The sequence below is a fragment of the Gossypium arboreum genome, chromosome 12 (assembly GCF_025698485.1).
Source record: "Gossypium arboreum isolate Shixiya-1 chromosome 12, ASM2569848v2, whole genome shotgun sequence".
In the NCBI taxonomy this organism is placed as follows: Eukaryota; Viridiplantae; Streptophyta; class Magnoliopsida; order Malvales; family Malvaceae; genus Gossypium; species Gossypium arboreum.
This window is the reverse complement of record NC_069081.1, coordinates 88,169,239-88,195,450: the sequence shown is the minus strand read 5'-3', so window position 1 is coordinate 88,195,450 and position 26,212 is coordinate 88,169,239. Positions and strand designations below refer to the sequence as shown.

Below are 26,212 nucleotides of genomic sequence, written 5' to 3'. Positions count from 1 at the left end.
CCAAGTTTGGGGGTTGAAAGTTATAGTAACCCATTTTTATCACTAAGCTATCTTTCAAGCCTAATCCACTAATATCAATTCTTTCGAAATGTAAATTATATTCATTTTATTTAATTAATCACACTAAATTATAGTATGGTTATTAAATTTAAAAATATTTTGATTTAATATTTGAAATATTAATATTACATTATGGATTTTTTTTCATTAATTTCTTTTATTTCTTAATGTATTTACTGGAGCGAGCCCAATAATTAATCATCCGCATTTTTTAAGTTCATTAAAAGGATAGAAGTTGGCTACGAGTTTTAAAGTTACACCATACCCAGGACAAGAATCCAACTCTCGACCAGACCTTTGTCATCTCACTTAACTTCCGTGATTAATTTTTTATTAATTTAATTTATCAAATTAAACACATAAATCAAATTTTAAATACAAATATATTTATATAAAACAATTAAGCACACATGAGTTTACGTCAAGTAAAAACAATAAATAAATATATTAAAACTCAAATAAAATAATTGTAAGTTTAAAATTAATTTAAAATCTAATTCCTATTATTATTCATACATTAAATCCTTAAATCGAAAAATAATAAGAATTTAAAGATAATATATATAATTAAGCACACATGAGTTTACGTCCAAGTAAAACCTTGTCCCTTAATATATTTCGCCTTTTAATCTTTTTAAAATTTATGAAATTATAATAATAAAATTATTCTTTCACTCTCTAAAATTTATTATTCAAATTTGGTCCCTAAACAATATCCTAATTTCCCTTTACTAAAGCAATTCGTTTCTACCAAATCAAAACCCCCCAATGTAAGAGTCAAAGATATAATATTTAAAGCAGCATCCAGATTGGTTAGTAATACAAAAATTATTTAAACCTTAGCCGCCTCATTATAAAGTAAATAATTATAATTTAATTGGACCAACATTGTAATGCCAAATAAAAGATGGCATCATAGAAAAGGGCAACGTGAAAGGTTGTTGGAAAATTCAATTTGCTTGTTCGGTGGTGTTGGTCAAAGAAGATGATCATCTATTCAACATTTTCTTCTTTTTTTTCAATATTTCTTGCGAAACTGCTTAATTTTATATAATTTCTTCAAATTTTGCTGCAAAATATTTAAATATTATATAATGTGACATTTAACCCTAAATTTTGATAATTTATTTCAGCTTAATTCTTAATTTTCGTGGCCATGTTTTTTTTTCTTTTAAGTTTTATTATAATAATTTAAATATTTAAAGTTTATATAAAATTTTAAAATTTTAAGTGAGGATAATACACAATTAATATGAATAAAAATTTAAACACCAAGTTAATATAAGTTACCAAATTCCAAAAATTTCTAAATTTTGAGACTAATATGAATAAAAAATTAAAAATCAAATTATAAAACAATATCAAGATTTAAAATTATATATTAATATACTGGAATTTATGAAACAGTAAAAAGAATTATATAGTAAATATATTTATTAAAAGTTAATATAAAAATCAAATGAATATTTAATTGAAATGTTTAAAATATATTACGTTATTGAATTATTATTGATTTTATATAAAAAGAATATAAAGAGATAAAATACATTTATAATAAAATAACTTATTTAATAATTTATCAATTAAATTAATATCTAATTAACTCATGATACCAACAAATTGAAAATAGTTCAAAGAGGAATTACAAATTCATAAACATATAAAATCACAAAAGCAACATAAGAAATTCACATGATTTCTTTTATTATTAAAAACAAAAACAATCATAAAAGGCACCTAATAATGCCTAACAAAGTTCCTTTGCTGCTGTAACAATAGCCTCTGGTGTTAAACCGAATTCTTTGTATAATCTACCTGCTGGTGCACTTGCCCCGAACCGATCAATTTCAATTGCCTTCCCTTTCGATCCAACAATCTTTTCCCACCCGAAAGTTGATCCAGCTTAAATACTTACCCTAGCCAATACACTAGATGGTAAAACACTTTCTTTTAGGCGTCTGATTGATTATCGAATAGTTCTCAAGAAACAAGGGAGACAACTCGAACAGCTTTTTCGTCCTTCCTTAGTTCATTGCCAGCTTTAACGACAATTTTCAACTCAGAATCAGTTTCAATTAGGACTATGTCAGGGTTGTTTCTTGAAGAATTGTCTGATATAAATGTAGCCACCTTTTTCAACCCCCTCGATGGAAGTTCCGGGTAGTTGGGGTAGTTTTTCTGGAGAGTGTGCGATAATGGAAGGTGTGTTTCTATTGAGGATAACAACTTTGTATGCACCGGCAGTTTCGTTTCCATCAGCTAGACGAAGCACGAAAACGTTAGGCATTGCACGAAAGCTAGCTAAATGTTCGATTGGTTGGTGGGTTGATCCATTTTCCCCGATACCAATGGAATCGTGTGTCATAACGTAAATAACTCCAACTTAACTCAATACAGACATCCTAATAGCAGCTCTCATATAGTCGGTAAAAACGAAGAAAGTAGCACAATACGGAATAAGGTCAGGGCTGTGATGTGTAATGCCGTTGCAGATGGCTCCCATTCCGTGTTCTCTAACACCAAACCAAAGATTACGTTCCTCGGGGGTGTCTTTCTGGAAATTACCATACATTTTGAGCAATGTCATGTTGGAAGAAGCAAGGCTTGCACTTCCACTGAGAAAACCTGGGAGTACTTTTACAAGAGCATTGAGATTTTGTTGAGAGAGGTTTCTCGTAGCATCAACGGGGCTCACTGGAGTATATGTCTAGAAATTCGCAAACAAAAAAGCCTCATTTTACATACGAAGCAAGATTTGTCTAGGAATTCAAGTGTTTGACTAAATTTAGTCGATATTCAGACTCGAGATTGTAACACCCTATACCCGTAACCCACACCGGGTCGGTGTACGAAGTATTTCCTAACTTTATCTCATGCATACAGACAGTCTTAAGTCACCGAGACTTGGTCCAAATTAAATTTTTTTCAATTTCTACTTTAAACTTCTTATTATGGGCCTACAAGCCCCAAATCGACCGTTAAAAACTATTCGGAACCATTCTGGGTCCTTAAACCAACCTTAAGAAATTTGCCTTAAAATAGGGCACACGCCCGTGTGGAAGGGTAACACGCCGGTGTGACCATTTTGACAAGGTCGTGTTGGTGGTCCGTATGGCTCAAACGGCTAAAGCACCTTGGGGCACGCTTGTGTCCTACACCCGTGTAGAATTAAATTCTAATTCACACCTACAGGAGTTTTCACACGGCCAGACACACGTCTGTGTCAATATCCCGTGTCCCTCACACGGCCACGACACGCTCGTGTCTTAACCCCTGTGCAAAAACCTAGGTATTCTGTTTCTGATGTCAGTATTCCTAAATGGTCACACGGCCAAGGTACACGCCCGTGTACTAAGCCGTGTCCTCCACACGGTTGAGAAACACGGTCGTGTCTCTACCCGTGTGATTATTATCATGCATACTGACTTGAAATTTTTACGTACAGGGGTCACACGGCCAGACCATACCCCCATAAGACTGACCGTGTGTTACACACAGCCTAGATATACGCCCGTGTGTCTACCCGTGTAGGCAATATAAGGCTATTTACCAAACCTCATTTCCACCCTTGCATACCTATTTTCACGAAAATACCAACCAATACCAAAACAAGCATAATTTCCAAAATCAAATCAGCCACAATAGATATTCATCCAACCATGTAGATGCAACTTTTATAAACTCAAAATAAATATTAGCCATCATTCATGGCTTAATACTAAGTGTGGGATCTATCTCAAGCCAACACATTTGGCCAAATCTCCAAGACTCAAAGTAATAAGTTATAATCCTATACATGCCATATTCAAAAATATAAATCCAACTATACCGAATATTTCGGCTGATTGTGTGATCGATATCTCTAACTTCCGGTGATCCTTGAGCTAGTTAGGCGGTACTGAAAGAATTGGAAAGGAAAGGGAGTAAGCATAAAGCTTAGTAAGTTGCATATAAATAAATATACAACAATAAGTCTACAATTTACCAACAACTTATGATACCAAAGTGGGCACACGCATGACTTACTCTTTACTTCATACAAATCACATAGCATATACAATGAGTTCACATCCTATACATATGTATCACTTAGGTACCTATAATACTCACAATACGATTATACTTTTCTCATTAACTTAAATTTATAACTCTCGCCGTTGAACTATTTGGAACACAACCGGATATTCCATAAGCCTCAATCATGGGTAAAGTGCCGATGTCATATCCCAGACATGGTCTTACATTGGCTATCATCTTCAAGGCTGATGCCATGTCCCAAACATAGTCTTACACTAGCTCTCACATAACCGTGTCGATGCCATGTCCCAAACATTGTCTTACACTGACACATCTCGTAGCCAATGCATGTCCTAGACATGTCTTATACTGGCTTACGTCCCGAGGCTGATACATGTCCCAAACATGTCTTACACTAGTACTCGTCTCAATGTCGATGCCATGTCTAAGACATGGTCTTACACTGGCTCTCATAATGTGGCCGATGCATGTCCCAGACATGTCTTACGCTAGCTCACACAAATGACCCAAGTGATACAGCATGAATATCCGGTTTACTTCCTAAGGTCCCAACGGGAATTCTACTATCTTAATGATCATTACACATTCTCAATATCGAAATCAAGCAATTCATTCCATATCTATTCAATGAAAATTTAAATACAGATAGTAGCAACGTAGTTATATTATTTACATACAACTTACCTCGGATTTCAAAATGTAGCGACTATACGGTTTAGTCGATTTGTTTGGCTTTCCCCCAGTCTTGGTTCAGATTTGACAATTCTTGATCTATATTAGAAAAATACACTCATTTAATCACTAATTACAATTAGTCAATTGAAAATTTACATTTTCGGTAAAATGACCATTTTGCCCTAGACTTTGGCAAAATGACCATTTTACCCCTATGCCTGAAAATTTATTTTTATCGAATTTCTTCGCCTCTTAAGCTTAGCTGAACTCTTTTTACCCTTATAGCAACCTAAATTTCCCACTATTTTACACACTTATCACTTATTTTGCAACTTATGCAAAATAGTCCCTTTAGGTGTTTTCATGCTAACACCTTTCACAAAAGTTGTTTATAAGACAACCAAGACTCATTTTCTTCCATAAAAACTCAGAAAACAACACAAGTTCTTTCATGGAAAAACCCTAAACTCTTGATCATTTTGCAAGATAGCACCTTCATTTGAAAACTCATGCTTCAAGGGTCTCAAAAGTATAAAAATATTTTGGAAATAGGGTGATATCAATTCCTTTTTCTATTTTCTATTTTAGTCAAAATTAGTCACCTAATCCCACCAAAAATTAAAATTTTTGACCACACATGTCTCCTATGGCTAGCCACCCTATTTCTAGGGGTCTAATTGCCCTTTAAAGGTCCTCAATTTAGGTTCTCTAGCTATTTAACACCTTTAGCTATCAATTTAGGACTTTTACACTTTATGTGATTTAGTTCTTTTTCACAATCGGGCTCACAAATGTCAAAATTAACTCACCAAATTTTTCATGTACTAATATAAACATGCTATGACTACAAAATAATAATAAAATAATTTTTCCAACTTTGGATTTGTGGTCCCGAGACCACTATTCCGACTAGGCCCTAAATCGGGCTGTTGCATTTCTCCCCTCTTAGGGATTCTCGTCCGCGAAAATCTTACCAGCGAATAAGTTCAGGTACTGATCTCTCATAGTCTCCTCGAGTTCCCATGTGGCTTTCTCGACTCCATATTTATGCCACAAAACCTTCACAAGTGCTATATTCTTATTTTTCAATTGTTTGACTTCCCGAGCCAAAATCTTGACTGGCTCCTCGCCATAAGTCATGTCTGGAAGAATTTCAACCTCTGTCGACTTAATCACATGAGAAAGGTCTGATCTATATCAACGTAGCATAGACACATGAAATACGTCGTGAATCTTTTCCAATTCCGGTGGCAAATCCAATCGGTAGGCAACTGACCCTACTTTCTCGGTAACTACATAAGGTCTTATGAAACGAGGACTCAACTTGTCTATTCTACCAAATCTGATAACTTTTCTCCATTGAGATAATTATAAAAATACCTTATCACCGACTAGAAACTTAATTTCCTTTCGTTTCAAATCCGCGTAAGATTTCTATCTATCTGATGCAGCCCTCAAGCAGTCACGAATCACTCTAACTTTCTTTTCAGTCTCCTCAATTAATTCAACCCCGTGAATTTGACCCACTTCAAGCTCAACCAACAACCATATCCAATGCCAGATAGGGTTTGAGGTGTTACCAAACTTAAACCCAACCAACTATAAAAAATCAGGCTGTAAAATTTTGATCAATTTAAAACTTTTCATTTTACATACATTTTGTCCCTTAAACAGGCTCACGAGGCCCAAAACATGTATTAAAGGCGGTTCGGGACTAAACCAAGAACTTAATAAAAACTTGAAAAATTTCATGCTTTAAGGCTCCACACGCCCGTGTGGGTATAGACCGTGTGGTCACACACGCCTGTGTGGCTTGGGACACGCCCGTGCTCTTAGCCCGTACGCAACACTGAACTTAAAACACGGCCATGTCACACGCCCATATGACCTACCCGTGTACTAAACTGACTTAAAATTTTAAGTGCAGGGGACGCACAGTTGGACAACACGCCCATGGGGCAGACCGTGTGTCATACACGATCTAGACACACGCCCATGTGTCTACCCGTGTGGACAATTACAAGGCTATTTTCCAAGCCATTTGTCACCCTCACAACATATGCACACATACTTATCCAATAACATACAACATGGCATAAATGAGCTCTTAAGCATCTACAAACATGTTATGCTCATGACAATTTCCTATACAATAAATATCATAGAATTTACTCATATCATTACCACATACTTGTCATAACTATCATTACGTCACAAACCTCATGTCCATCACTAGGCATGCATAATCATATCCATATTATTAACTATTTACCAATCACTTAATCTTGCATCAGTTACTAACTCATCAATGAATCTCAATTCAATCTCTAGGCATACATGCTGTAAGCCACATCATAAGAGATAATAACATACATGCATAAGAATAATCATATAGGCCCATAACGTCATTAGCCAACATAGGCCAATTTACAAGACTACATACCACCTTAATAACAAGCCAATACCTTTGGCTAAATCATAATATCACACATTCAACCTAAAAACCCTATACATGCCATAGACTCGAAACATTAGGATTTACTTACGCTGATAGCGTTAACTCGACAGTGTGATAATATCCTTGACGGCCTCAAACCCAAGCTAACTTAGCAACCCTAGGGAACATGGGAGGGAAATGGGGGGTAAGCTTTACGCTTAATAAGTTCATATGAAAACAATAAGCAACTCATTAACATGTATTATCAATGTTTACAACATATTCTCAAATTCACGACAAGCTGTCTTCCTTAGCAACAGTCACTAAATTATTTATATCTGGAGCTACAAAACTTCAAATTAAGTTCCGTTAATTTTCCTTGAAACTAGACTTATGTACCTTTCTACCATAAAATTTCCAGAATTTTTGGTTTAGCAAATTAGTATAGTTAATTCCTCAAAGTTACCCTTGATTCATAGTCTGGCAGTTCGGACCCTTCTACACTAAAGTTCAATTATCTCATAGCACAGGACTTGAATAATGTTTTCGTCTATTTCTCTTGAAAATAGACTCATTAAGGATTCTAAACATATAAATTATAACTCATAACTATTTTTGTACAATTTATAATGATTTTCTCAAATCAAAACAGGGGATTTCAAAGTCATTCTTACTCTGTCCCACGCAACTTCACATATCTCATTATAGGAAATTCTTTTGCTTACACGGTTTCTTTTATAAGAAACTAAACTCAATAAGATTTATTTCCATATTTTATTCAGCTTCTAACTCATTTTTCACTATTTTTAGCATATTTTCAAAGTTACACTACTGCAGTAACTCAAATCTGTCAAGGCTAAGTTACTCATTCATGATCATTATTCACAAATTTAATACAACATCATTTCATCCATCATGGTAAGAACACCTATTTATGCATCATAGATCATCACATACCAAGGCATTCTCATAGGCTTAGTGTACATACCTGAACAACTCGTAACATAACTCAAGTGCATACTCACCAATGACTTACCTCATTGGGACCATCATCAACTCTTTCCTCGGATTACCCATTGAACACTTGGAATACTAATTGGATACTCGGAAAAACCTTTACATATAAGTGCCTCAATTGTAGCTAAAGCTACCTCATATCTCATGACATTTAAATGCTCACTCTCGAGCTAGTCATCTAGACTCATAATTCCTAGTGACATGTCACTCGTATCCTATTTTATTCCTAAAGTTCAAATGAGATTTTTCCTCGCTTATCAATGCTTTGTCTCATCATATTTATATTAATCACATACACATTAATATTTGTACAATTCATATGATGGTAACATTTAAATACATGTCTAGCATGGTATTATTTACATACGAACTTACCTCGATACCACAAAAGTGAAAAAGACGTAATCGTCCATAAATTAATTTTCCCCATTCTAGTCCCAAATCGTATTTTTTAACATCTAAAACATCACATTTAGCTAATTAAAATAATGTACTAATCACATTAGTCCATTGACACACTTTGGAAAAATTTACAATTTTGCCCCTCTATTTTGCCAAAATTACCAAATTGCCCCTAGGCTCGAAACAAGATTCTTATTCAATTTCTATACTCCTTAAGCCTAGATAAACCATTTTCATAACTATGGAAACTCATAAAAATCATTATTACGCACATTAACAACCCATTTTACAACTTTGCATAATAACCTTTTTAAGGTATTTTCATGCAAATTTCCTTCACAAAAGTTGTTTATTAGGCAACTACAACTCACATTCTTCCATAAAAACTCAGAAAAAAACACATATACATTCATTGAAAAACCCTAGACTCTTAATCATTTTGCAAAATAGTCCCCTCTTATTAAAGCTTATACTTTAGGGGTTCCAAAAATGTAAAAATCTTCAAGAAAAAGCATTAAAATCACTTACTTTCAAGGAAGTTTCTTTGCTGAAATTTCAAAGCTTCATAACCTTTTTATTTTCTGGTATTTTCGGTCAAAGAAGAAGGAAGAAAATGAAAAAGTTGAAGCTAATTCCTTAGGGTACCATTTTATCACCTAATATGACATCACCTTATCAAATACATTGACCATTTGAAATTTCTTGTCCCATGGCCGGCCAAGCCATATTTAAGGGTTTAATTTCATTTCAAAGGCCCTCAATTTTAATACTCTAGCTATTAGACACATTTGGGTACTAAAATACAACTTTTACCTTTTACGCGATTTAGTCCTTTTTCGAAATTGGACTAGAAATCGCTAAAATTAATATACCAAAATTTTCATGCACCTTTATAAACATGTTATAACACACAAAATACTATCAAAATAATTTTCTCTGGCCTCGAAATAGTAGCTCCAAAACCACTGTTCCGACTAAGCCCAAAATCGGGCTGTTACATGGGCACTCCGTGTAGTCTCACAATTTCGGAAACATACAGGTCGGCTAATCTCTCAAAGGAGTAATCGGTACGCACTGGTATAAAATGTGCCGACTTTGTTAGCCTATCCACAATAACCCAAACAACATCATTTTTCTCCGTGATTACTGGCAAACCCATCACAAAGTCCATAGTGATCCGATCCTACTTCCACTCGGGGATCATGATAGGCTGAAGCAGACCCGAAGGCACTTGATGTTTAGCCTTTACTTTTGACATACCAGGAACTTAGACACAAACTCTGAAATATCTCTTTTCATAACCGACGACCAATACATTTTCTTAAGGTCGTTGTACATTTTCACACTGCCAGAGTGGACGGACAAACAACCACTATGTGCTTCTCTCAGAATCTTCTGAATAAGCTCATTGTCATTGGATACACAAACTCTATCTCTGAACATTAAACATCCATCGGTACCGATACGAAAATCTTATTCAATTCCAGACTCACACTGAGTTCTCCTGGTTTTCAATTTTTCATCACCTTTCTAAGCTTCTCAGATCTCTTGAAGAAACGTCGGTCTAGCTCTCATCTCTGTTAGAATTGTACCATCATCAGATAATGTCATATTGACATTCATTGCTCTCAGTACAAATAACGATTTTCTACTTAAAGCGTCGGCGACTACATTCGCCTTTCCCGGATGGTAGTCGATAATCAATTCATAGTCCTTTATCAGCTCTAACCACCATCGTTGTCGTAAATTCAATTCCTTTTGAGTCATCAAATACTTTAAGCTCTTATGGTAGGTGAATACCCGACATTTCTCCCCATACAAATGGTATTTCCAAATTTTCAGTGCGAACACGATGGAGGCCACCTCTAAATCATGCGTCGGGTAGTTTTTCTCATGTGGCTTCAATTGTCTTGAAGCGTAAGCTATGATCTTACCTTCTTGCATAAGCACGCACCCCAAACCATTTAAAGTGGCGTCGCTATATACTACAAACTTCTTACCCGACTCCAGTTGCACTAACACTGGGCTTCGGTCAACAAAGCCTTTAATTTCTCGAAACTCTGCTGGTACTTTTCTGTCCATTCAAATTTGACATCCTTTTATAGTAGTCTCGTCATCGGCGTAGCTATCACAGAGAATCTGTTTACAAACCGTCTATAGTACCCAGCCAACTCTAAAAAGCTTTGAACCTCTGTCACATTCTTCGGAGGTTTTCATTCAACAATAGCCGAAATCTTACTTAGGTCAACTTGGATCCCGTCTCCTGATACAGGATGTCCTAGAAAACCGACCTCCTTAAGCCAAAATTTACTCGTACTGAACTTGGCATACAATCTTTTGTCTCTCAAGGTTTGCAACACAACTCTCAGATACTCTGCGTACTCGCTCTAATCACGCGAATAAATTAATATGTCATCGATAAAGACGACAACAAACTTATCCAAATATGGCCTGAAAATGCGGTTCATCAGATCAATAAATACCGCCAGGGCATTATTCAAACCAAAAGGCATAATAAGGAATTCATAATGCCCATATCTAGTCCGAAAATCAGTCTTTGGTACATCTTGCTCTTCACTCTCAACTGGTAGTACCCGGATCTTAGATAAATCTTGGAAAATACAGTGGACCCCTTCAACCGATCGAAAAAATCATCGATTCTTGACAAAAGATATTTGTTCTTTACTGTCACCTTATTGAGCTGTCTATAGTCGATACATAATCTCATCGACTCGTCTTTTTTTTTCACGAAAAGTACTAGAGCACCCCATGGTGAAAAACTTGGCTCGCAAAGCCCTTATCCGTTAGCTCTTGCAACTGTGCTTTCAACTCTTTCAACTAGGTTGGAGCCATCCTATATGAAGCAATCGAGATAGGCGTCATACCGGGAACTAACTCAATTCCAAACTCGATTTCCCTCACTGAAGGTAGTCCGGGTAATTCTTCCGGGAACACGTCTGTAAACTCACAGACCACTTGTACCAATTCAATCTTCAACTCAGATACTTGAGAATTCAACACAAAAGCTAGATAGGCCTCATATCCTTTCCTTAAATATTTCTTAGCAGTTAAAGACGATATTAATACAGGCAGATTATTTCATCCATCTGGTTGAACTCGAAGAACATTCCCGTCTTCACATTTCAACTTAATAACTTTCCTCCCACAGTCTACTACAACATTATGAGAAGTCAACCAATCCATCCCAAGAATTACGTCAAATTCATTAAACGGAAATAACATCAAGTTAGTCGGAAAGCAATGACCTCTAATTGTCAAAGGGGAATCCTTACACACTTGGTCCACTAATACATATTTGCCTAAAGGGTTAGAAACTTTGATCACAAACTCAGTGGACTCTACTAACATGCTCATACGAGGTACTAATTTTATACAAATATAAGAGTGGGTAGATCCCGGGTCAATTAATGCAACAACAGATATATCATGGATAGAAAAAGTACCCGTGATCACATCAGGAGATTCTGCTTCTTCCTGAGCTCGAATAGCATAAGTCCTTGCAGGTGCTTTGCCCTTGAACCTCACTACAGCGTCTCTGGGTGCACTTTTGCTAGAAGCCACGCTTCCCAGGTTCTTTTGTGGTCTACCCCTCAATGGAGCATTGCTTGCCTTTACTTCTTGCTTTCTCTCTCCCATTTTAGGGCAATTATAAATAAAGTGGTCTAGTGACCTACACTTGTAGCAACCCCTCTCGTTTTCTTGGCACTCGCAAAAATGACCCTTGCCACACTGCAAGCATTCTGGCTTATTTGGCTGAGCAGTACCGACACTCGCGATAGAAGCGATCTGGGCTCTAGAAGTTGCGTTCTGTTGGTTCTTGTTTCTATTTGAAAACCCCACTGAAACATTCGATCGAGTAACAAACTCTTTTGATCTTTTAGACGAGAACTGATATGATTTCCCTATCTATCTCTTTTTTGAATCCTGCGACTCAATAACTGCTTTTCTCCTTTCTTTTACTAGCTCCTTAGCCTTGCATGCTCTCTCGACGAGTACTACAAATTCTTTTATCTCTAAGATGCCAACAAATACTCGGATATCTTTATTAAATCCATCCTCAAATCTCTTACACATGGTAGCTTCAGTGGATACGCATTCCCGCGTATATTTGCTGAGTTTCAGGAACTGGCGTTCATACTCCATCACAATCTTATTACCTTGCTTCAACTCTAAATATTCCTTCCTTTTTTGATCCATGAACCTCTGGCTAATATACATTTTTGGGAACTCTTCTTTGAAAAATTCTGAAGTACTCTTTCTCTCGGTACCACAGACACGAGAGTTTCCACCACTGATATGTCGAATCCCGTAAAAGTGACACCGCACACTTTATGCATTCTTCAGGTGTGCATGATAATTCATAAAATACCCTGATGGTATTTTCTATCCAAAATTATGCTCTCTCCGGATCATCATCTATGCTAGCCTGAAATTCCTTGGCTCCTTATTTTCGGATCTTGTCTACCGGAGGCTTCTCTCTTCTAAACATGTCCGCGCCTTACGGAGTTACTAGGGCATACTAGAAATCGGGAGAGGGGGAGGTGAAGGGTTCGGGGTCGCAGGAACGAACTCTGTATACCAAGCATCTATCATCTGAAGGTAGACTTCTCCAGCCCCTCTGCCTTGGCCTATAGTCATGAGCTCACTCTCAACGGGCATGATCCCTTCGGCAGGAGCCGGCGCATTACTTTTCACGTCATACGCCGTGACTCTATCAGGATCCATTTACTATATAAAAACATAATTTATAATCGTCAGAATTCGTCACACTATCAATGTACAATTATGGCATGTATAGCTAGACTCATACTCTCGCTAGGTTAGTCCTAGAACCGACTAAATCATAGTTCTGATACCACTAAATGTAACATCCTGTACCCGTAACCCACGCCGGGTCGGAGTACAAGGCATTACCTAACTTTATCTCATACATACAAACAATCTCAAGCCACCGAGAATTGGTCCAAATTAAAACTTTTTCAATTTCTACTTTAAACTTTTTATTATGGGGCTACAAGCCCCAAATCGACCGTTAAAAACTATTCGGAACCATTCTGGGTCATTAAACCAACCTTAAGAAATTTACCTTAAAATAAGGCATACGCCCGTGTGGAAGGGTAACACACCCGTGTGACCATTTCGACATGGCCGTGCTGGTGGTCCGTGTGACTCACACGGCCTAAGCACCCCGGGACACGCCCGTGTCCCACACTCGTGTGGAATTAAATTCTAATTCACACCTACAGGGGTTTTCACACAGCCAGACACACGCTCGTATCAATGTCTCGTGTCCCTCACACGATCACGACACGCCTGTGTCTTAACCCTTGTGCAAAAACCTGGGTATTCTGTTTCTGACATCAGCATTCTTAAATTGTCACACGGCCAAGGCACAAGCCCTTATACTAGGCCGTGTCCTCCACACGATCGTCACTCTCCTTGTGTGTTTATTATCATGCATACTGACTTGAAATTTTTACGTACAGGGATCACACGACCCGACCATACGCCTATAGGGCTGATCGTGTGTCACACATGGCCTAAACACACGCCCGTGTGTCTACCTGTGTGGGCAATATAAGGATATTTACCAAACCTCATTGCCACTATTGCATACCTATTTTCACGCAAATACCAGCCAATACCAAAACAAGCATAATTTCTAAAATCAAATCAGCCACAATAAACATTCATTCAACCATGTAGATGCAACTTTTATAAACTCAAAATAAATATTACCTATCATTCATGGCTTAATACTAAATGTGGGATCTATCCCAAGCTAACACATTTAAGCTAAATCTCCAAGGCTCAAAATAATAAGTTCTAATTCTATACATGCCATATTCAAAAATATAAATCGAACTATACCGAATGTTTCGGCTGATAGTGTGATCGATATCTCTGACTTCCGATGATCCTTGAGCTAGTTAGGCAACACTAAAAGAATTGAAAAGGAAAAGGAGTAAGCATAAAGCTTAGTAAGTTGCATATAAATAAATATACAACAATAAGTCTACAATTTACCAACAACTTATGATACCAAAGTGGGCACACGCATGACTTACTCTTTACTTCATACAAATCACATAGCATATACAATGAGTTCACATCTTATACATATGTATCACTTAAGTACCTGTAATACTCACAATACGGTTATACTTTTCTTATTAACTTAAATTTATAACTCTTGCCGTTCAACCATTCGGAACACTACCGGATATTTCATAAGCCTCAATCATGGGTAAAGTGCCGATGCCATGTCCCAGACATGGTCTTACATTGGCTATCATCTTTGAGGCTGATGCTATGTCCCAGACATGGTCTTACACTAGCTCTCACATAACCGTTCCGATGCCATGTCCCAGACATGGTCTTACACTGACACATCTCATAGCCGTTGCATGTCCCAGACATATCTTATACTGGCTTACGTCTCAAGGCTGATGCATGTCCCTGACATGTCTTACACTAGTACTCATCTCAATGTCGATGTCATGTCCAAAACATGGTCTTACACTGGCTCTCATAATGTAACCGATGCATGTCTAGACATGTCTTACGCTAGCTCACACAAATGACCCAAGTGATACGGCATGAATATCCGGTTTACTTCCTAAGGTCCCAACGTGAATTCTACTATCTCAATGATCAATACACGTTCTCAATCTCGAAATCAAGAAATTCATGCCATATCTATTCAATGACAATTTACATACAGATAGTAGCAACGTAGTTATATTATTTACATACAACTTACCTCGGATTTCAAAATGTAGCGACTATACGGTTTAGTCGATTTGTTTGGCTTTCCCCCGGTCTTGGTTCGAATTTGAAAATTCTTGATCTATATTAGCAAAATACACTCGTTTAGTCACTAATTACAATTAGGCAATTGAAAATTCATATTTTTAGTAAAATGACCATTTTGCCCCTAGACTTTGGCAAAATGACCATTTTACCTCTATGCCCAAAAATTGATTTTTATCGAATTTCTTCACCTCTTAAGCCTAGCTAAACTCTTTTTACTCTTATAGCAACCTAAAATTCCCACTATTTCACACATTTATCACTTATTTTGCAACTTATGCAAAACAGTCCCTTTCGGTGTTTTCAAGCTAACGCCTTTCACAAAAGTTGTTTATAAAACGACCAAGACTCATTTTTTCCATAAAAACTCAGCAAACAACACAAATTCTTTCATGGAAAAACCCTAAACTCTTGATCATTTTGCAAGATAGCACCCTCATTTGAAAACTAATGCTTCAAGGGTCTCAAAAATACAAAAATATTTTAGAAAAGCCATTAGGATCACTTACTTGTGAGTGTTTCAAGTTACTGAAAATATTTGAAGCTTAAAACCCCGACAATGGCTGATATTTTCAGCTAAGAAGAAATGGGAAATAGGGTGATATCATTTCCTTTTTCTATTTTCTATTTTAGTTAAAATTGGTCACCTAATCCCACCAAAAATTGAATTTTTTTACCACACATGTCTCCTATGGCCGGCCACCCTATTTCTAGGGGTCTAATTGACCTTTAAAGGCCCCCAATTTAGATTCTCTAGCTATTTAACACCTTTATCTATCAATTTAGGACTTTTACACTTTATGCGATTTAGTCATTTTTCACAATCAGGCTCACAAACATCAAAATTAACTCACCAAATTTTTCATGTACTAATATAAACATACTATGACTCTAAAATAATAATAAAATAATTTTTTTAACTTCAGATTTTTTGTCCCGAAACCACTATTTCGACTAGGCTTTAAATCGGGCTGTTATAGAGACAATAAGAGGGGTACTCATTGGAAGTGCCTTCTTCCATCCGGTCGATAGCTTACCGGTGATGATTAATTTGAGCTTTTCAACTTAATCTTTATATTTTTTCTCATATTCAGCAAACTTTACATTCCATTCGGTTTCAAGGGTAGCTCCCTGTTAGACAAGGCGACTCCAATACCTACAAATATGGGAAGAAAGTTTCAAACACCAAATAAGAAAACATAATCAAATGCATATATTGAAACCTCTACAAATCTCCTTACCTTTTAACATCTTTGGGTACATGGAATGGCTCGTGTGGCCACGCAAGGTTTTTCCTAGTAGCATCCACTTCCATGGCAACCAATGCACTACCGTAAACATTGTACAAGTTTGCATTATTTGTCACCTGCAAAGAATAAGAGGAAGACTATTTTTACGAGCCTAATTTCGACTATAAACTCAACAAGCATCTAGATAATATTTGACCTTGATCAAAGTGGGCTTGTCTTTGACACCCTTTCCTTCTTTAATAGCAGCACGAATCTCATCGTAACCAGTATTCCCAATCTTAATCCAAATAACATGCCACCCACGGCCTTTAAAATGTTCCTCGACATTCTCAGTAAAAGCAATTTCCGTGTCACCATCGATCGAAATGTGATTGTCATCGTAGAAAGCAATAAGCTTTCCAAGTCCCCAGTGTCTGGCAAGCGAACAAGCTTCATTCGCAACACCTTCCATTTGACAACCATCACCTAAAATAGCATACCTATAAAAAAAAGATCAATTTATTATCCATACAAGATATCATAACACAATGAACCGTAAAAAATTGAGAAGTAATAATATGTGTAGTGGTTAACAATCTCATTGTTAGGCTTGTTGAACCTAGCAGCTAGTGCTTCTCAGTTAGAGCCAACCCGACAGCGTTTGCAATACCTTGACCAAGAGGACCTGTATGTAAAAGAAAATATACCATATATAAGTGTCATGGGCCGTGCAAAGAAGTCCATAACTGATGCGCATATTTTAGACCTGTCATGTTTCCTTAGTGTCATTCGGTCCGTCAAGATTGGCCCGTCACTTGAAAGATACTCAAGGCTCATCTACTGAATCTTGATTGAAGTGGAACACTCCAATAAATTATATTTTATCAGGATAATTACTATAAATACTAAATAATAAACATGTAAACAATTTAAATCCCTTAAGACTCTTATTGTAGATGAAAACTAATATCAGCTATTGATGTAATTAATCTGTACCGTTGAATCTGGACTTTTACATCTATTTGTAATCACTTCATTCTTTCTGAGCTAAAGAATATATTAAGAGCATTTATTCAAACATCTTGTGTGCATCACTTTCCTTTGGCTTTTTTATTTTTAGTTGCTCTTTCAGTTCAAGTTCGCTTTTGCTATATTTTAGTGACTTAAAGAACTTCTGTGAGAATTCTCGATTTTGCGACAACTAGGCTGACATAGGCAAATTTAGAATAAAGAAATCGCCTAAGACCGCATGATTTGCAAGATTAAGTTTCTAATCCTGTGACAGTTGGTATCCGAATTAAGGTTACGAAGGCAATGTTGAAATGTCAAAAGGAGCAGAAAAGTAAAATGTCCCAATAAAAACTCATGAGAGGGGCAAGAAACGAAACAAATCAAGGGATATGCTGTCGACTTTGGAAAGTCAAGTGGTCCATATCAAGAAATCCATGGGGGAAGTGAAGAAAACGCTCGAGGTAATGGAGACATGCACTGAGGAGTTAGACCCAATAAAATAGCAGTTCAATGAATATTTGGAAAAGGCCTTTAGTTCCAATGTGGACACATTGCAAGTGCTTTTTAACACTATTGTGGATAAGCTAATTGAAAGGAATGATGCTCTCGAAACCATAATAACAACTTTGAACTCAAAGATCGAGGAGCACAAAGGAGAGCTCACAGTGTGAAGAGTTGCTATAAGAAAAAGAATGTTAAATGCGACACTAAGCCATAAGATTGATGTCCCCAAATTGAAAAAGTTCAAGAGGACAAGGTTCACGAGGGAAGTGGACAACTTCTTATGAGAAATGTAGTAATACTTCTGTGTTGTGGGTATCAAGAAAGATGATGTTAATGTAAACACTACTTTCATGTATTTTATTGATGTCGCTTTTCTACGGTAGTGTCGTAGATCCCTAGATGAAATGCAAGTTGGGATCGAAATTGAGACTTAAGAAGAGTTTCAAAAAGAGTTCAAGGAGTAGTTTTACCCCCCAATATGTCGAGAGGAGGCTTGGGTTAAGTTGCGTCGGTTTTTACAATGTGGCACAATTTGAGAATATATGAAGCAGTTCAGTGAACTAATGCTCCAAATTACGGATTTGAGTGAGGAGACATTCTTCATTTTCATGGATGGGTTGAAGCCATGAGTTAAAAAGGAATTGGAAAGACATGGAGTTGAGGAACTTACCAAAGCCATGACTGTTGCAGAGTCGCTTATTGAGCTAGGTACTAAGAAATCGGAAAGGTTTGAGTCTTCCAAGCCCAAATTCAAACCAAAGAATAATGATGAGGGAGAAAAAAAACAGACTGACAAAGAATGAAGACAGTAAGAACCAAACGGTTCAAAAAGCTAAACTCGACAAACAATAGGAACAGAAGTAAAGGCTATTGAAATGCTTCATTTATAAGGGTCCGCATATGGTAAGGAATTATCCGAAACGATCTATGTTCTACCATCAAAGAAGATAATGAGTCAAAAAAAGTAAAGTTGAAGCTTAATTCAATCTTGAGTTTGTTGAAGCTAAAAAGGGTCGTAAGTAAAAGGAACTGATCTTTATAGACATCATGGTGGCAGGTAGAAGATTGAATGCACTGATAGACATGGACTCTTTATATCTATTCATGTCTGAATAGTCTACTTAGAATCTTGGTCCCAAGTTTGAGGGGAAATTGGGGTGGATTGAGACAATGAATTTCAAGAGAGTCTCAATAATAGGTGTTACAAAATGAGTTGAACTTCAACTTGGCAGTTCGACCGAAAAGGAAACTATCAAGTTAATACCATTTGATGATTATGACTTTATGGTTGGATTAAAATCCCTTGATCGAGTTAATGCACTTCTTGTCCTTTTTGTTGATTGCATGTGCATCATGGATCTATGCCACCGATGTGTAGTGTCAGTTAAACGAGACAATGGTGTGGAAGCCAATGTATTATCATCAATCCAGTTTTCAAAATATGTATGCAAAGATGAAGTTTCATAATTAGAAACCTTGAAAGCTGACGATTTTATCAAGTCCGTTGATGAAATTTCTAAGGAAATAGTACAATTATTATAGTCTTTTTGGGATGTGATGACTGCTGAGTTGCCCAAAAAGTTATCACCTAAAAGGGAGGTGGGTCACAAGATTGAGTTGATGCCCAATATTGAACCTGTCAGTTAAGGTCTCATATTGTATGTCTCCGCCAAAGTTAAAAGAGTAGCGAAAATATTATGGGTTCATTAGATCGTTTAAAGCCCCGTTTGGTACACGATTCTATTTCAGAGAAAGCACGATGAGTCATTAAGATTGTGCATTGATTATCAGGCATTAAACAAGATTATTGTGAAGAATATGTATCCGGTTCATCCCATTGCAAATTTCTTTGATCAATTAGGAAGTGCAAGGTGGTTTACCAAGTTGGATTTGTGATTCGAGTACCACCAAGTCAAGGTAGCCGAAGGGGACGAGCTAAAGATAGTTTGCATGATGTGTTATGGCTCGTATGAGTTCTTGGTTATGCCCTTTAGAATAACCAATGCTCCAGCAAAATTTTGCACCCTAATGAATAAGGTACTTCAACCTTTTCTAGATTATTTTATGGTTATTTACCTTTACAATATTGTGGTGTACATCAAGTTACTTAAGCAATATGTGGAGCATTTAAGGGAAGTTTTCCAAGCCTTGCGAGAGAATGAGATTTTTTTCAAGGAAGATAAATGCTCGTTCGCTCAGTGTGTGGTGCCATTCTTAGGCCACATTGTGGGATGTGGAAAAATCTGGATGTACGAGGAGAAAATTCGAGCAATTGCTGATTAGGAACCACCAACCAAGGCAACAAAGTTGCGATCTTTCCTTGGCTGGCAAACTATTACTGACGCTTCATCCAAGGCTACTCCAAAATCACCGCATCATTGACAGACTTATTGAAGAAGAGTAAGATATGGGATTGGAATGAACAATGTCGGAAAATCGTTGATTAAGTGAAAAATGTGATGATAAAAAATCCTATGCTTGCCTTATCGAATTATACCAAATCGTATGAGGTGCATACGGATGCATCAGACTATTCTATTGAAGGAGTATTGATGTAGGATGGTCATTCAATTGCTTTTGAGAGTCATAAGCTTAATGATACTGAGTGGTGATACACAATTCAAGAGAAAGAGATGACCGTAATGGTTCATTGTTTGCGAACATAGAGACACTATTTGCTAGGTTCCAAATTCGTGGTATTTATAAACAATGTGAAAAATAGTTATTTTCTTACTCAGAAAAAGTTATCCTCCAAATAGACTCGTTGGCAGGTTTTCTTCACAGAATTTTATTTCAGCATGTAATATAAGTCGGGGAAATCCAATGTAGTGGCTAATGAATTAAGCTAAAAAATGAAATTTGCAACAAACAACCAACCAGATAGCTTTTTATTAGAGTGCATTAAAGAGGGATTGTTCAATGATCCCACAACCAAAACATTGATAGAACTTGCCAAAAAAAGAGAAAAATGAGACGATTTTGGCTCAATGGAGATTTGTTGTAAACTCAGGGGTATCATTTTTATGTGCCTCAATATGAGAAGCTGTACAAGAAAGTCATGAAGAAGTGTCATGACTCGAGCTAGCCATCTAAGTAGACACCGCACTCTTGCTCTTTTGAGGACCATTATTATTGGCCTCACATGAGTGATGATGTTGAGACTTATATGAAGACTTGTCTAGTGTGCTAATAAGACAAAATAGAGTTGAAAACGTTAGTCGATTTATTGCAGTCTTTGCCCATTTTGGAACGTCCATGAAAAAGTGTATCTATGGATTTTATTATTAGTTTGCCTAAATCTGATGGTTTGCAAGTATTGTTGTTATGTTTGACAGATTTTCCAATGATAAAACTTTCATTCCAGCAACCAATGAGTGCCCTACTGAGGAGGTAGCTCGTTTGTTCCTTAGATATGTGGTGAAATATTGGGGGTGCCACAGTTTATTGTCAGTGAATGAGATGGGCGATTTACGGGTCGATTCTAGACAGAGTTATACAAGTTGATGGGGTCAGACTTGAACTTTTCCACTAGTATGCATCTGCAAACTAATGGGCAAACTGAAAGAGTAAAAACTGTATTAGAAACTTATCTTCAGTACATGTGAGTGCCACACAGAGAGACTGGTCAAAGTTGTTTCTGTGGCCAATTTTTTTTTATAACTTGCAGCGGGGTGGGGCCATGAATCAGAGTCCTTTCGAGGTAATGATGGGGCAACAATCACTCACATCCAATGTTGTTGTGACTCGTTACGAATGACCAAATCTAGTAGCTTAGTGATTTGCTAAAGATTGGCAAAAGCATAATGACTTAGCTTGAGCTTGCCTACATAAGGCAAGTAAGCACAACAAGAAATGGATTGATCAGGATCACAGAAATGTACAGTATCACGTTGGTAACTCAATTCTTGATAAACAACACTTGATTTTGTGCCACATTGGCTTGCATAAGGGGCTTGTGTGACGATATGAGGGACCTTTCAGAATTCTAAAAGTGTAAGCAAGGTAGCCTAAAAACTAGAGTTGCCAGCAAAACTCAAGTTCCATCCCGTATTCCATGTCAATATGCTTGAGCCTTTCCATGAGGATCAAGAGGATCCAAATCAAGGCAAGTCCGAACGAGCACTAATAGGAGTAAATATTTCCTACGATTTTGATGTTGAATGCATTATGGCAAACCGAGTGATCTGACGGAAGTACTACAAGTCAAGGCATGAGTACCTTGTACGATGGAGGGGATTTCCCGACAGTTAAGCTAGTTAAGAACCTATCGAGGTTCTATGGTAATTCCAAGAGAAGATGGACCAGTTCCATTCTGAGGATGTAGGGGAGAATGTCATGGGCCGCACAAAGGGTCCCATAATTAATGCACATATTTCAAACCTTTCATGTTCCCTTAGGGTCATTCGGCTCGTCAAGACTTACCCATCACGTGGACGAGACTCAAGACCTATCTACTTGAATCCTAATTGAATTGAAACACTCTAGTAAATTGTACCAAGATAATTATTTTAAATCCTAAAAAATAAAAATGCCCTTAGAACTCTCTTATTGTAGATGAGAACTAATCTCAACAATTAATGTAATTTAATTTGTACCATTAGATCTAACAGAGCTCAACTATAAATAGAGGTCTCTCTCTTCATTTGTAATTACTTGATTCTTTTTTAGCTAAAGAATATATTGAGAGCATTTACTCAAACATTTTGTGTGCATCATTTTCCTTTGGCTTTTTTGTTCTTCGTTGCTCTTTCAATTCGAGTTTGTTTCCGCTATATTTCGATGTCTTAAAGAACTTCTGCAAGAATTCTCACTTTTGCGAGAATTGCACTAACATATGCAGATTTGGAACAAAGAAATCTCTTAAAGTCGCGCGGTTTGCAAGACTAAAATTCTAACCCCGTGACATAAGTACATACATTTGCTTTATTTATAGTGAGTCTATGTCAATAAGATGTTTCTTGACAAAATTCTATATAAATAATAACTTTTGCATAAGTATAACATACTATCAAATTATGGTTTTGATCCCTCTATTATGCTCAAATTTAGTATTTAGTCTTTAGTCCCTATATTTTAATCTAATATAATTTTGTCCTCTATATTTATAATATCATTAATTAATCCAAATAGTTAAATACATTTTAACTATATGAATTGTTCTTAAAACCCCAATCAACACTTCCAACAATATATATATGCCATGTCAATATGATACATAGTATCAAATTATGGTTTTGATCTCTCTACTATGCTTAAATTTGTGATTAGCCCCTATATTTTAATCATGTACTATTTTGTCCCTCTATGTTTATAATATCATTAATTATACAAAATACTGATATGAATTTTTCTTAAAAACACAATCACCACTTCCAACAAAATGATATTATAAAGGCAAAAAACCAAATTCCAAGGACTAAATCAAAAATTTCTTAATAAAGAGGGACCAAAACATAATTTGACCTCTAACATACCAGTTGTAACTTCAACTCCAGGTGTTTCAAAATTCTCAGGATGTCCTGGTGTTCTGCTTCGCCATTGACGAAAATTCTTCAAATCATCTTCCTATAACAAAATCCAATAACTGTAAAGTTTAGTTCTTTAATCTAATAATCAACTTTTTTTCAATTTTTATATATGAATTTTAGTTTGACATAATTTTATATATGAAATTTTAATTTCATACTATTTTCACAAATTATAAACAACATTATCGAAGTAGGAAATTATGTTGATATATTATATATAAAAAAATTATTAATACGATATAAAAATAAATGAATATATTTATATATATATGAATTAAATTTAATTGAAGTTTCGTATGTATAATGGTAATAAATAAAAGTTTATGTACTCAATTACACTACACGTTACACCATATTTAATGCAAAACATTAAAAAGAACTGAAAGGAAAGAAAACCCAAATCCAATTTTTCACCGAATCGGACATGGCTACAAAGTTTAAAAGCTTTACCTGAACACTATCATAACCAGCAAGGTGAAGCAGAGCATATTGCAACATACAACCATGACCAGCAGACAAGACGAAACGATCACGGTTGAACCAATAAGGGTTCTTACGATTATATCTCATTATTTCATCGTATAAAACGTGACCCATCGGAGCACAACCCATGGGTAATCCAGGGTGACCAGAATTAGCCTTTTCGACAGCATCAATAGCTAAGAATCTGATCGTGTTGACTGATTTTTCCAATAAGGAAGTCTCGGCAGGAGTGCCGATTGTCTCGACGGCAGCGGAACGGACTCGGAGACTCCGGTTTAAGCGCGTGGGAAGGACTCGACGGGAGCGTGGGGTAGTGAGCTTGAGACCGGAGAAAGTGGTGGTGGGAAGTCAAACACGGTAGTCGGAGGATTGGGTGGACCCATCGGAAAAGATGGTTCGAGCTAGGAGAGCTTGAGACAGAGTGAGAGATGAAGTAGAGGCCATTGTTGTTTTTTGATCGAGTCGACTCAGTTGAGTGAGGTTGGTGAAAGGGAGATCGAAATGAGTTTCGTTGATATATTCGAGGAAGAGAAGGCAAAGTACATAGGCACCAATTTTTTTGGGTTAATATAACTTTTAGTCCCTAAAATTAGCAATTATGTTTGTAAAAAGATTACCAAATCAAAATCCCCCAATTTAAAAGTCAACGATATAATTTTTGAGGCATTACCTAATCGTCTTTCATCTAAATTCGTTATTAATATATATGTTGGGAAATGTGTATATATTATAATAAACATGTAATTTTTTTTATATATTTAAAGGATGAATAAATTTTATATTTTAATGTTATATTTTTTGTATTTCTTTTTTTTATATTTTGCATGCATGGCGAATTTGTGACAAGTATATATCAACTTATTAATTGTCTATGTTTAAACTGATGATAAAAGACATTATAAGAATGTTTACATTACGAAAAAGATAATTTATTTTAATAGATAATCTAAATGAGTCTGTAATCCTATAAAAGAATCAAAGTGAGTATTTGATTCAAATATTAAGAAGGATTATTATGCTGTCTACAATTTCGATTAAGGAGATAGCTAGTCTCGACTATCGTAACAGTTGACTCCACAGGTAGAGACATAGATGTATTCATTGGTAGAATAATACATTGAATTGGACTCAAAATTAATTAATTCTAAATTCGTTTGTGAATTAATTCACTTGTGACATTCATTTTATGATTTACCTAAATCCTGAGTTAGTCGTTGAACATGCGTATATAACTCATGTGCTTTGATATAAGTGGAGGCTTATGCTTTAAAGATGATCGAGCCGATAGCCGGAATGTTGGGTACATGACTTGTGTATGACATGGCTTTACTAACAATAGTGGAATTCATAGCTTAATTAAAGAGTTAACGATATCCTCTCATTGACATTATGTGGATTGATAAATATGAAACGTGGTCACGGGTTGCTAGTTCTTGAACAAGAAAATTATCACGTTCATTTATTGACAGTGATCATATTAATTATTAAAAAGACACAATGGTGACATTGAGATAAAATATGATTGTATTTAGTAAACGTATTTAACTCAAAAGAAATATGAGGTTGACACACACATGACGAGGTAATTGGACAAAGCAATTGGATGGATTACTTTCGTTTAGAGTATACATTAAGGAATTTTCAATCATGGTATTTATTGTGAACTGACTCCTTGATTAAGTAATTGTGGATAATTGGAATGATGCTTCTAGACATAATTGCAATTACTAGAGCCTAATGGTATATATCCGATTGATTTCTTCGCTAGCTCAACAAAAGCTTGACCGGACTGCATTTGAATTAGAAGTAAATTTTACGACTTTGGAAATAATTTAATTAAGTCAATTTATTCGATGTGAATAAAATTGGATAGTCATAAGAATTGTTTAACTAGAGAAATCGATTAAAAAATTTTATTGAAAAGTTAATTTGGAAAATCTAAGTGATTTTTGAGAAAATTAATTTTGATAAAGTAAAATTAAATTAATTAAAAT

The 26,212-nt window shown here is 36.0% G+C and overlaps 1 pseudogene; it reads right to left on the bottom strand.

The window, feature by feature from the left end:
- Positions 1-1,624: 1,624 nt before the first annotated feature.
- On the bottom strand, positions 1,625-24,778 carry LOC108458625 (transketolase, chloroplastic-like; annotated as a pseudogene).
- Between the last annotated feature and the right edge of the window lie 1,434 nt (positions 24,779-26,212).